This window comes from Sturnira hondurensis, unplaced genomic scaffold (genome assembly GCF_014824575.4).
Source record: "Sturnira hondurensis isolate 20B ecotype Veracruz unplaced genomic scaffold, ASM1482457v3 Scaffold0004136, whole genome shotgun sequence".
NCBI lineage: Eukaryota > Metazoa > Chordata > Mammalia > Chiroptera > Phyllostomidae > Sturnira > Sturnira hondurensis.
Window position 1 is genome coordinate 11,042,763 of NW_028076767.1, and position 13,675 is coordinate 11,056,437.

General features: G+C 36.2%; 1 pseudogene; it reads left to right on the top strand.

Moving 5' to 3' along the window:
- Positions 1-13,675, top strand: part of LOC118985855 (3-ketoacyl-CoA thiolase, mitochondrial-like) — a 164,482-nt pseudogene that overhangs the window by 97,241 nt on the left and 53,566 nt on the right.

Consider the following 13,675-nt stretch of genomic DNA (forward strand, 5'->3'; position numbering starts at 1 on the left):
ATATTTGAAATGTATGGAAATTATTCACAGAGATTTTTAAATTACTTTCTTAATTTAAGAATAAAATTACTTGTACTAATGGACAACGTGGTGTAGATACTGTATGCTTCATATGCAATAGCTCAAATGTTGATGTATGTGTTCATTACAATCATTGTGTGAAGTAGACATAGCTGTTATTCATATCATACAGGTGAGGAAACTAAGGTCTTACTTGACAGGTAAACTGAATTCCCCAAATATCACACAGCTTGTAAATGTCTACACCAGGGTTTCTCCTGGCAATCTGGCTTCAGAGATAATTTCCTTAATACATATTCCATTGTAAGCCCAAAATAACTAGCTGTCTTTAAAAATGTTAATTAATATACACCTATAATTTTCTAGTCACTGTTTCTACAAATCTATATTTTATACTATAAATATTACCTGGCTAACATCAGAGACATAGGTAGCACTATTTACTAAGAAGCATACTGAAAGCCTGAAGATTAAAATGAGGATGAATACAGCACAACATGAGTTGGAATAAACAGGTTTTAATTGGACAGTTCTGATTACTTTCTTATGAGAGTCTTTTTCTAACAATAATTCCCATTGATGATTAACTAATTCTTTTAAAATATTATAAATAATTCTAAATTAAATATCATCCATAGCAACAGGTAGTGGATTTTATTTCTTTAAATTTAAACCAATTTTGACTAGATTCTAAAGAGAAAATAAACATTTAAAAAATTTTGGTAGCTATTTAAAAAAATTTTTTGTAAAATTTTTTCATCCTAATGAGATTTTTCAAAAAATTACTTGGCCTGTGTGGTATATTTAAAATGTTTTGTTTTCCTATCAAGGAGAAATTTTAAGATAGCACTACATATCATTTATAAATCTTCACCTTTTAAAATATTTGTAGACTCATTATGATCTAATTTTAAACTTACAGAAAATTATGCAAGAATGATACCAGAATCCCATTTAAACTTTATCTGGAGTCATGAATTGCCTCCAGATAAAGTTGTGTAAATTTTTCCTCCTTTGCCGTAGTATTTTCTATATACTCATGTACATGCAACACACATACACATAATACATGGATACCTGTGTATAGAGTGTATAAATGCATATGTGGCACACTGGCATACATTTTTTATGAACTTTGTAAGAGAAAGGTGGAAATATTATATCCCATTACCATTAAGATATTTGGTGTACATTTCCTGAGTAAACTGATATTATTTTACCTAACTATGGCATAGTTATCAAAATGAGACAATTAACAATGATATCTACTATTATCAAATCCAAAGTTATATGAAGAATTTATCAAGATTTCCAGCTCAGTATCTAAACCAAAATCAAACTCTTCATTGAGTTGTCATACCTCTTTGGTCTTGTTTAATCAGAACGAGTCTTTCAAACTTCAAAACTTTTTTAAAATAAAAACTTCTTTGAAGAGAACAAGTCAGTTATATTACAAAACAGTTCGGGATTATTCTGCTGTTTATTCATGATTAGAATTACATCATGCATTTTCGTAAGAATATCACTGCATCTTTGGTGAACCTTTGCTGGAGGTGTGCTTGATGTAGGTTTGCCCACCTACTGATGATGTTACTTCGGATCACTGATGTCATTTAAGTGTTCCTCAGGTTCAGCATTCTAAACTTTTTATTTCAATAATAAGTATTTTGTTGGGAAACTCTTTGAGACTATGCATATATACTGGTCCTTAAATATCTTTTACTCCTTAGCTTTAGTATTCATTCATCCATCCATCCATCCATCCATCCATCATCAATTCTTCCTTATATTTATTAGGTGGAATTGTGTTCTAAAGGAGAACTTTCTTTTCTGCCCTGTTCATTCACATTGGTATAAAAGTGGATTCTTTTTTTACTCAATGAATTGTAGCCCATTCTTAGCATCATTTATTTTAATGCTCATGTATTAGATTTGGCCAGTGTATGCCCCCTCTCCTGTCCAATTCACAGGCTCCTAATCCTGATCCTTTAAACATTCCCTAAATTCCTGGCACAACAAAATACAACTGAATTATCTTGTACTTTCCCTGACTCAGCCTTGTAATCATTCATGATGACTTTTAGTTGTAAACGACTTTTAGAAAAAAAAATCTAGGTACTTACAGTGAATATTCCAAGTCTCTATAAAAAGTAGACATTTGCCAATTCTTTGCTTCACAGCCTGCCCTTGATCCACTGAGCTACACCAGCCAGGGTTCGTCTATTCTTAAAGGTTTGCCTTAATGCTATTCTTTCTATAATCAAATTCCTAAAAATCTTCTATGTATACAATTTCTAAAATTAAAAAATAAAAATAATAAAATAAAGCTACCTGTGACCAGTAATTTCTAAAAGAACTTTAAGTCTTTTAAAATTGATGTTGAAATGATAAAGTAATATTCTCAAATTAGCTATTGTAAGTGCCAACATTATCAGGCTTCAAAAGACCAATATTATAAGGAGGAAAGAAAAATCTTGAAACCAACAGTATCCTCCTCTTTATAAGCACAATATAAGTTTAATATTTTAAAGAACATTTATTTTCTTCTGAAATGAAATATAATAAACTATTGAGGAGAACTCAGGAAATTTGTTTTTAAAAATTCTCTTTCCAATCAGATACTCATCTTTAACATACGAAATTTTGGTTTACTGGCAAGTCAAATGAATTTTTAAGTCATAACTGGGTTGATATTTAAACACAACTATTTGCCAGCAATATGATGTTAGGCTCATTATCTAATCTCCATAAACCGTGATTTTATAATATACAAAAAATGTTTCATTACTCAGTTTCATAGTTGTATTAATTAAAAAATTATTTTCAATATACCGTGGAGTATATTTACTCATAATAATATTTGATTAAAAGCAGCTTAATCACGATATTATTGTGAATACATATGTATATATATGCATATATATCTATTCATATATATAATATATGGTATTATATATAGATATATATAATATATATATTATGCATATGTATATATGCACAATATATCTATTCATATACATATATATAATACATGTATTATATATATATATAATACCCTGGATTTTTACTCATTGCCTTAGCAGTCGTGGAAATATTTGAAACATGATTTTTAGTGGTTTCACACTATTTCAGTGTATGTGTATGCTCTAGTTTATTTAATTTGTTATGGGAAATTAAGTTTTTAAATATTATGGTGACTTAATGTACATCCTAGTATATTCATTCTCTCTTTACATAAATATCTAATGAGTGGCCATGTGTACTAAGCTTGGTACTAGGTGTACAATGTGGGTGAAAAGGACACAGTACCTGCCTTCATGCCGTTTACAGTCTATCGGAGAAGATATACAATAAGCAAAGAAACAAAAGTGTAATTACAAAAAGGTAGCACACGATTATGTCACTTATCTGTAAAGAATTTTTCAATGCCTTTTTACTGCATACAGTACAAAATATGTTCTCTGTAACACAGCCTTCAGCTTAATTCTGACTCTCTATGTTGTTCATCATAACTATGTATTGAATCATCCAAATAGCCCCATGAAATCAATAACCTATATTTGTAGAAGAAAATAAAATTAACTTCCCAAAGTGATCCCACCCGATATTTCAAGTACCCACCTGACACCATACAAAGCTATTACAACACTACTGAGTAAATTCCCTATGCTGTGGCACTGTCAGAATTTTGAAGGCAGGGGTCTGTGGCCCTTATTAGGTTATCTCCCTGAACTGGAATCTGGGAAACACAAGGAACTGTCCACTTCAGAGTCTCGTAGAGCTAATCTTAGCCTCAAAGTCCTACACAAGATGCACTATTTACACCAATGGCAGTGACCCTTAGTTCCAAGAGGAAAAACTTAATAAATTCGTATTTTTCTATTTTGTTACTAGTTTTAAGAACCAACATGATTTTTAAGTTACAAAAGGGTACAAATTTGTTTTATAAATACAAATGAATTTTAATACATGAATATAACTTTCTGTAAATCAACATTATCAAGTACATATATCATTATTGATAATGATATGTAAAATAAAAGATGTTGTTCATCCTTTGCCCAAGCAAAAGATAGTGCATTTTTATAAGACCTATAATTACTCAGAATGGAAGAATAAAAATGCTGGCATACACTTGAAAGTGTCAACACCGTTAACACTTAAATCCGTAAATTTTACAAAACTGGTAGTGCCTCAGCTCTGACATTAAAAAAATCAGTTGATGAGATTTTTAAAAACCTGCTTTTTGCACTGGTTATAATTACATGTTTACTCACGAAGATTGTCAGTTTCCCCGAGGAACCGTTCTAGGACTGCAAGTAAACGACAGGGTGAAGACAGTGTTAGCGAATAGGGAAGAGAATAAAGAAAACAAACTGAACATGTTTTCTAAGTCCTCAAAAGTTCTAGACAAAAAAATAATATGCTGAATTATTCTGAATCTGAACCACCAGTTATGGTGTTATGCCAGAAATGGTTTTTCTCTTTCAGAGTGAGTGTCGAGGTGTTTCAAATGCAGTATGTATTCAGACCTAGGGGACTATGAGGTATAATCACAATAAAGCCAATTTAAGGTCCGTAGAAACATTAACAGGGGTGTCCAACCTGCGGCCCGTGAGTCTCAGGTGGCCCAGGCTGGCTGTGAATGCCATCCAACATGAAGATAGTAATTTTACATAAAACATTAAGTAAAGGCCAGGGAGAAGAGGAATCGGAGAGAATTGGTTGAGAGTGGAGTGAAGCAGGTTTGGAGAAGTAGGCAGGAAGTAGATCATGCTATGCCTTATAGGTTGTCTCCAGCATTTTGTGCTGAATTCTAAGAACAACGAACAATTTTTCAAGGTGTTTCAAATCTTAGAGAGACATGATAGAGTCTGTGTTTTACCAGATCTCTAGTCTATGGAGAAAAGATTTCATGGGGATCCACTGGAGAGTGAAGAGGGCAGCTGGGAAGATAATGCAGTGGTAGTTTCAAGTAAGATTCAAGGAACAATGGGAGAGCGTGGTAGGAGCTGACTTGGTGAAGACCTCCTAGAATGGCCCACCTCCTGGATTTGTCTTATTGTTCCCACATGAATTGTTCATTCAGCATCTGATTCTCTCATGGGAAAATTAGGTTTAAGATTGGGTATAGATTCAGGTTAAATAAACTTTCGCAAAAGCCCTTCTGAGATGGAGCTATGGACTTCACATAGGAAGACATCAGGAGTATATACTATTTGGTTCCGTAATAGTAAGACTATCACTGAGGTAAAATCATGAAAGTTGCCACCACTCATTATGAACAAGTAATCTATGGAGTGACACTTTGATACAAAACAAATACACAGTATCTCAACAATCTATCGGCTCATGGTTTTAGCATCAGTGATGATTATTGTCTGAATCAATATTTCATGAGTGATTTCATTCCTCTGATGTGTAAAAACTTTTAGTTTGATATAGTTCTGTTTATTTATTTTTTCTTTACCTGAAGAGATATATCCAATAAAACATTGCTCCAAGCAATGTCTTAGGTTTTGCTGCCTATGTTTTCTTCTATGATTTTTATGGCTTCACATCTAACATTTAATTTTTTGATCTATTTGGGATTTGTTCTTGTGTGCGGTGTAAGAAAGTGGTCTAATTTCATTTTTTCTACACATATTTAATTTTCTAATACCTTTTATTGAATAAGCTGTCTTTAGCCCATTATATTTGCCTGCTTCCTTGGTCAAATATTAATTGACTACAAAGATGTGGGTTATTTCTGGGCTCTCTATTCTGTTCCATTGATCCATGTGTCTGTTTTATGCCAGTACCATGTCATCTTGACTACTATGGTGTGATATTAGGTGGTGTGATTCTTCCAACTTTGTTCTTTCTTAGAGGGGGGTTTTGTGGTTCAATATGTATTTTTAAAATATTTGTTCTAGTTCTGTGAAATAAGTCAACATGTTTCCATATAAATTTTTAAAAATTTGTCTAGTGCTATGAAATATGTCATTGGAATCTTGGTAGGAATTGTGTTGGATCTATGGGTTGCTTTGGGAATTATGGACATTTTAAGGATGTGACTTTCCCTGTCCATGAACACGATGTGGGCTTCCTCTTATTTGTATCTTTTTCTACTTCTTTCTTCGGTGTCTTAGAATATTCTGAGTACAAGTCTTTTATATCCTTGGTTAGGTTGGTTCCTATATATATATATATAAATATATTCCTATAAATTATATATATTATAAATTATATATATTATATATTATAAATTATATATTATATATTCCTATATATATATATATATATATTTAGAGAGAGGGAAAGGGAAGGAGAAAGTGGGAGAGAAACATCAATGTGTGGTGGCCTCTCATGTATCTCCTATTGGGGACCTGGCCTGCAACCCAGGCATGTGCCCTGACTGGGAATCGAACCAGTGACCCTTTGCTTCACAGGCCCATGCTCAATCCACTGAGCTATACCAGCCAGGGCGGTTCCTAGATATTTTATTCTTTTTATAATACTTGTGAATGAGACTGTTTTCTTAATTTCCCTTTTGGTTAGTTTGTTATTGACATATAAAATGCAACTGATTTCTGGATATTAATATTGTCTACTACTACTTTCTGAATTCATTTATCTGTTCTAGTAGTTTCTTGGTGAAATCTCTGGGTTCACTATATACGGTAGCATGTCATCTGCAAATAATGACAATTTTACTTCACACATACACATGGAGGTTAAATAATCTGTTATTAAACAAATTATCCACTCATATACTGATGAGCACTTGAGCCTGCTTCCAAATCTTGGCTATTGCAAATAATACGGCAATGAACATAGGGGTGCATATATTCTTTTAAATTAGTGTTTCATGTTTATTTGTATGTATTCCCAGAAGTAGAATTGCTATTTTTCTTCTTAATCAGCTTTTAGTTTTTATTTTTTGTGTAATTTATACAAAGTGTTTTATGTGTATTATTTTGGAAATTTCAGTGGCATTAGGAGTGCCTACATCTTCAAAATGGAAATTTGAGACTCAGCTGTTAACATATTTGAGGATTATATCAGTAACTTACTTGCGAAGGAACATCAGGTCCTGGTAATCTGTGGCACAAGGTGGCATTATGTTCAACAGTAACAAAGGCTGTGGCTTGGGACGCTGGTTTTGAAGACCCTTGAGAGTAAGCAAGTAAATGTTTAGACCGAAGACCTGGATAGCACAACTCAGCACACTGACATAGAATCGGAAAGCCTCTATGCCAGCTTTTGACAGAAGCTTTTCTTTTCTAGAACTGTAGGAAAAATATTTTAGAATTGAGGCCAGGGTCTGATTGCAAAGGTTGAGGAGCAGGGCACTAAACAAGTCTGTACTATGGCTTAATTTCCTATGCTGAGTTAAGGGAAGATGTGGAAATGCTCAGGCATGGGTTGGGAATATTTGTGTTTATAGAAACAAAGGTAGAAATGTGAACCTATAAATCCTCCTGCAGCTGAGTGGCACAGCTAGCTTCCCTTCCTGCTGAAACTCTCAAACTTCTCTATGAAAGCCTTTCAGTGATTACTTGCCTTTCAAAAAGGTGATTTTTATGCTCAGAATAAAATTACCACTTCCTCAGCCCCATTTCCATTCCCCCTGGAGTCTGAGCCCATGAGGAGAGCTGATCTCAAAATAGCCACCATAGTCTTCATGAGAAGTCAACTTAGAAAGGGAAGCTAATCTCTATGGAGATTATATATACTTGAATTAGCAGGAATTTGGAGGTATATATGTGTGTGAATCTGGGAGTATATATGTGCATGGATGAAATATAAAGCTTACTTAGGCTGAATTTACTAATGGATATCACACACCCAGCATTCAGGTTTCAACATGTCTGTTTGATCCTAATTCAGTGCTGTTTGTGTTGGTGAATTGAAGCCCTGACTCACAGCTGACATAGAGTCAATGAGGTTGCAATACTTGAATTTCCCTAAATGTTGTTAAAGGAATCCAAGGCCAGGGAGCTGGGGATGTTGGATATCTAATTAGCAATCGAGGTATATACTTCCTAATTACATTCTTCACCAAGTCCACTAAAAATAAATTATGAGAAGCATCAGAATTCTTGCAAAATTCTAAAGAGGCTGGAGACGATTGAGGGAGAGGTTGTGATAGAATTGTTTTTTCTCATTCAATAGGAACAATGGAGTTCCTATTTGCAGGCCCTGAGCAGAATGAAAATGTTCAAACAGTGGGAAACAAATATTTTTAATAGTACTAAAATGTAAAACCTTTAATTTTTCTTTCACACTCTCTGTCAACTTGTCATAGGGTTTTTACAGGCTATTTAATGTCGTTACAGGTTAAAAAGTAAATATAAATAATTAGCAAATGGATTTTAATGTTCAATTTTATATTGTGTGATGACAATTTTAAGGGAAAAATTAAGAGCATTGAACTCATAGACTCATAAAAAAGTACAAATTTTGTTTTTCATAGCTTGTATATGATTATGCATTTTGGTCTGACCATAAGAGTGGGAATGTTTCCTAAAACTAACTTAACTGTTTTTACTTTATTTGATATGGGCACATTCTAGCAACACTCTCTACCTTTGGCTTAATAATTATTCTTAATAGTTCTTAATAAGAATTCATTCTTAATGAATGAAGAAGAACTGAAAGGCAAAGGAACTGTGGTTAGCATTTCTTCCACCCTCTGTTTATCATTTCCAGCACAGATAGATGGTGAATAGATGGCAGTACAGTAACAGGAGTGAGACAGGACATGACAGGGCTCGGAGGTCTTTCAAGTTTCCTGGAACGCCATTGCCTTCTTTCTGCTCTTGAAGCAAATTCTGGTCCAATGGAGAGCGTGGCAACTCCTTAGTGCTCCCACTTGCTCAGTTGTAGATCCAGCATGCTAACCTTGTACTTGCTCTGAATCTCATTGCACTCCCATGTAAAGTGGAGCTCAGAATTCTGTCCTCATGGGACACTGGAAAGATGATAGGCACACGGAAAGACAAGAAACAGTGATAAACAGGCATATTATATGTACATCTCCTCTGCTCGTGGTGTCTCATCAGACTTCACACACAAAATACAAGTTAAGCATTAAAATTATTCAGATTTCAAGATAGCAAAAGCAGGATGTTAGGTGTGGGACCCATCCTTACCATTTTCTGCTCCTCGTGCCATTCACGCCTCTGGAAAAGGGAAGTTATCCTACTGGTCTAGGTAGCTGATCCCAGCTGTTGCTACATAGTAACTACAAGGAATTTTTACTTTTTCCAGCCTTGTTAGGGTTTATCTGATGTATAACATTGTGTTAGCTTTGGGTGTACAGTTTGATGGTGCAATGTAGTTATATTTACAGAATGTTGGGAACCGCTCTGCCTGGTTTCGGGAGTTGTAACTGCTCCCCCCCCCCCATGGCTAAGGCTGAGTGAGCGGCCTCCAGAATATGAGCCACTAAGGAGACAAAGCTTGTCTCTGCTCCATCCCCTGCCCCGAGTGCTTGGTTGGTTAGTCTATTACAGGTACGACCCCTCAGAAGGGGGTTAACCTAAGCCAGACACAATTACTTGGGAGGCCATCATGGAAGGACTCAGGGTGCTGCCACAAAGAAGGGGTGATGGACCCTTGCCCCCCAGCTATTCTGACATAGCCCCAGTCCCCATTTCCATCTCGGAGAAGCACTTCCTGGCTCTAATCCACTTAAGCCTAAAAACCTATGATGAGGAAGGCTGTGCAGCCCTGTGCTGGAAAGGGCAGCTTCCCTGGGTGATCAGGCCTAAAAAAGAATATGTAAAATCCTGTGAAACCTGCTTTGTTTAGAATGCTCTCATTTAGATGATAAGGGTCCAAGCACGAAGTTTGTTCCTCAAAGTTTTATGGCTCCTTAGCTATCTGACCCTGACTGAGAATAAGCCCTCATAGTTCTTTGAATGCTATCTGTTGTTTGATCCTTACCTGTATTCTTGTGCAAACAAAGCCAATAAAAGCCTCTTGAGCAGGGGGCTCTTGGCCGTTCCCCTTTGAGGGATCGTCCTCCCCAAGCAGATCATGTCTTGGTAGTGTGACTTTCATCTGTGGCGGATGGAGGGACTTTGTGGGCAAAGTTGCCCCCACAACAGGATGATCAGCACAATAAAGTTAGTTAACACCTCCACCAACTCTCATAATTATCGTGTGTGTGTGCATATGTGTGTGTTGGTATGATGGGAAACTTAAGATCTACTCTCTGAGGAGCTTTCAAGAACATAGCACGGCATTGTTAACTGTAGCTAACATACTTCACATTAGATCCTCAGAAATGATTCATCTTATAATTGGAGTTTTGTGTTCTCTGACCAACATCTCTCCATTCCTCCCAGCCTCCAGCTCCTGGAAACCAATGTTCTATTTTGTTTCTGTGAGTTCGTTTGTTTTTAGATTTCACATGTAAGTGACATTGAAGATCCAGGGTAATTCACTAGAGAATCTCTGAGTGTTCTCTAACCTACTGGTCCTGGGTAGTGGAAGATCATAGCAATTCAATAAAGGTCAGGACCACCAAGAATTCATATCTTATAAAAACGAAAGTTTGAATCACTGAACCAAGTCAACCTTTTGTCCAGCTAAGGTGCTAGAAGGAGGTAAGGGAAAAATTGAAATCTGTGCTGGAAGAAAAATACTATGATAATTATCCACATAATTAGCTTTAATAACAGAAAACATTTAGCTACGTTTTGTGTAGGTTTCTGTTTGTTTTTAAACCTTACATACTTTTCCTTCACATATAAAGAGCAGTATGGGTGGATAACATTTTAGGTTTCAAATGGAAGGATGTTTGGATTCCCATCATCCCATGGAGACCAATCACTGTGTTGTACAAAAGAGAATAATAGATGCTGAGAATGAAAAAAATGTGGACTTCTGCCGATATTTGCCTTTGCATTTCCAGATCTATTTGCTGCCATTCTGTACCCTACTCTTTGAAATAAAAGACTATTCTTTATGGACTCTATAAAATAAGTTACTTTCTTATGGTTCCTCACTGAAATTGCCTAATGTAATCACTGGAAGGAGAACAAGAAGATGAGTGCAGAGTGATTTGGGTTATTTATTCCACTCTGCCAGAGGCACATGGTGCCTTTTGGGTATGGCTTCCTATTAGTAAAGATATTACCTCTCGGTCACTGTAATCACTTCCTCCCTCTGTCCACTCAGTTTATAAGAGTAGTAGGTTTCACTGCTTTCCTTGGCCCTTGGCACCACCCTTTAAAATAGTTCCTTCATAAAATTATTATCAACTTTTGAATGTTTCATGAACATCATGCCAAAATCCCCATTGATTTTCAATGCTATTGTATTCAAAGGTAAATTTGTTATATAGCACAATTTTATAAAACCATAATTTTTTATTTAAAGAGCAATAATGTCACATAAATAAATAGCATATACTAACCATTTTTAAAATATTTTATTTATTTACTTGTAGACAGAAGGGAAAGAAAGGGGAAAGAGAGGGAGAGAAACATCAATGTACAGTGCCCTCTCACACATCCCCTACTGGGGACCTGGCCTGCAACACAGGCATGTGCCCTGACTGGGAATTGAACCATCAACCCTTTGGTTCACACGCCCAGGCTCCATTCACTGAGTTACACTAGCCATGACTGTGTGTACTACCATTTAAACATACTTGGAATATGTTTTAATTTTAAAAATTCTTAAAAAGAGTGATATTTCTAGCAACATTCAAAAGACAAAATTTGCACAAACCATTACTATGTGTCACATGCTAAATTATTATAAAGGAATATTTCATGTATTTTATTCTTTGAAACTATCAGACAAAGAAATACTGTGTGAAATACACAATAATAAATAATAATACAAGAATAAATTCTGTGTTTCACATGCTTAAAACAGTAAACTTACTTTTGCCCCACCCTGTATAAGTAACAAAGAAAAAAGCAAGATCATATTTACAGAGAACAAACTGGTGATCATAGGTGGGAGGTGGAGGGATCGGAGAGATGAATGTTTTTTTGTTTTTGTTTTTAGTTTAAATAAATTAAATTTATGTTTAATAAAGTAAAAATGTATCTTATTAACATTAAAATATGAAATAATATGATATATTCTAATGAACTTTATTTTATTTTTAGAATAAAACACATTTAGAATATTTCTTACTCTGAAAGAATAACAACAGCTTGTTTTCTTTCTCATGCATTTCTTTCTAACTTTAAATAATACATGTACATTGTTGAGGGCAAGGGGGAACTAGCCAGAGCGTAGCTATAAGGAAGTAAAAGTTGTTTTGCTCACTAATGCAAGGGGGCTCCGGGACACACCCGAAGAACAGGGTGTTCCAGGATGTGGTGCAAGAAAGAGAGTTAGGCAGTTTAGCCATCTGGACAGTTACTAAAGAGGAAATTTTTACCCCTGTGCACGAGCTCCACTGACCAATCAAGTAAAAGAGCAGGAGCCAGTGCACGAGTTAACTCACCAATCGCTAACTGCCACATTGTGCCCCTGAGCCAATCGCTAACCGCCACATCTGCTTCTGTATCCAGCTTGCTTGCGTGCCTCTATAAAACCCTGAGCCTGTAAGCGTTTGGCACAACTCTCGTTTGCAGCCCTCTCGGGCACTGTGTCCTTGGACACCCTGAGAGTTCGCCCCTGCGCAGGTTAAACTTGGCCAATAAAGCAACATCTTTGAACCCCTGAAAGTCTCCAACATTTGTTCTCGTGGTTTTGAATGCAACATGCATATAAGAAAATGACTATTTACAAAGTAATAAGATGTTAATCATATAAAGTGCACAGTATTTTTCAATACATCTATTTTAAAATATTATTTAAATTTTTAGTTCAAGTTTTAAAAACTATTTTGATCGTCAAAACACAAGCTAACACTTCATTTCTTTTTCCCTTTGAAGAACAGCAAGAACAATTAGGCTGTTATCTTTATGTTGGTATAGTTTGAAAACTCCCCAATAGGTAGTACTGTAACAGTGTGCAGCCAAGAGGGGTCCCCCAAAAAGGATTTGGAATGGGGTCTAAAACTCAAGGTTTCCAGGAAATATTAAGATGTCCTCACCACCACCCCTGCCCCCAGGGGGGAAGGGACAAATGGAGCAGGGTCACTGAGAGCTGTTTTTCATAGCAACAGTTTCGCAGCTAACCTCTGGAATGATCATTTAATGTATCTATAACCTTTAACTGGTTTCATAGATATGTTAAATAGCTGTGGCCATGCTTTGAGCCAGGGAGAAGGAAGTGACTTCTACCCAGGATGTAACTGGGGGCTGGTCCCCTGAGTTACAGCACCTGCGTGAGAGCTTGGAGTTGATTGACTCCACGCCACGGGGCCACACTTGCCCAGACTCACTATGGCAGCCCAGTAAAGCTGGGAGGGTATGAGAGTCCTGGCAGGTGTAACCGATTGTAGCAGGTGTCAGAAATGGGTCTGCAAAGGGAGACTGGCATGGAGATTTAAACCCAGACACAGCAGCCATTGGGGAGAGAACCATGTGGTTTGGGGCAGAGTTAGGACCCCCCTCTCTTGCCCAGGTGGGAGAGAGAGCCATGAGGTTTTGCCAGAATGGGGACCCCTGCAGCTAGGTGAAGAAGAAAGCCACGTGCTTTTGGCAGAGTGTGGACCTCTGCAGCTTTGGTAGAAGAGGTCCACAGGGCTTTG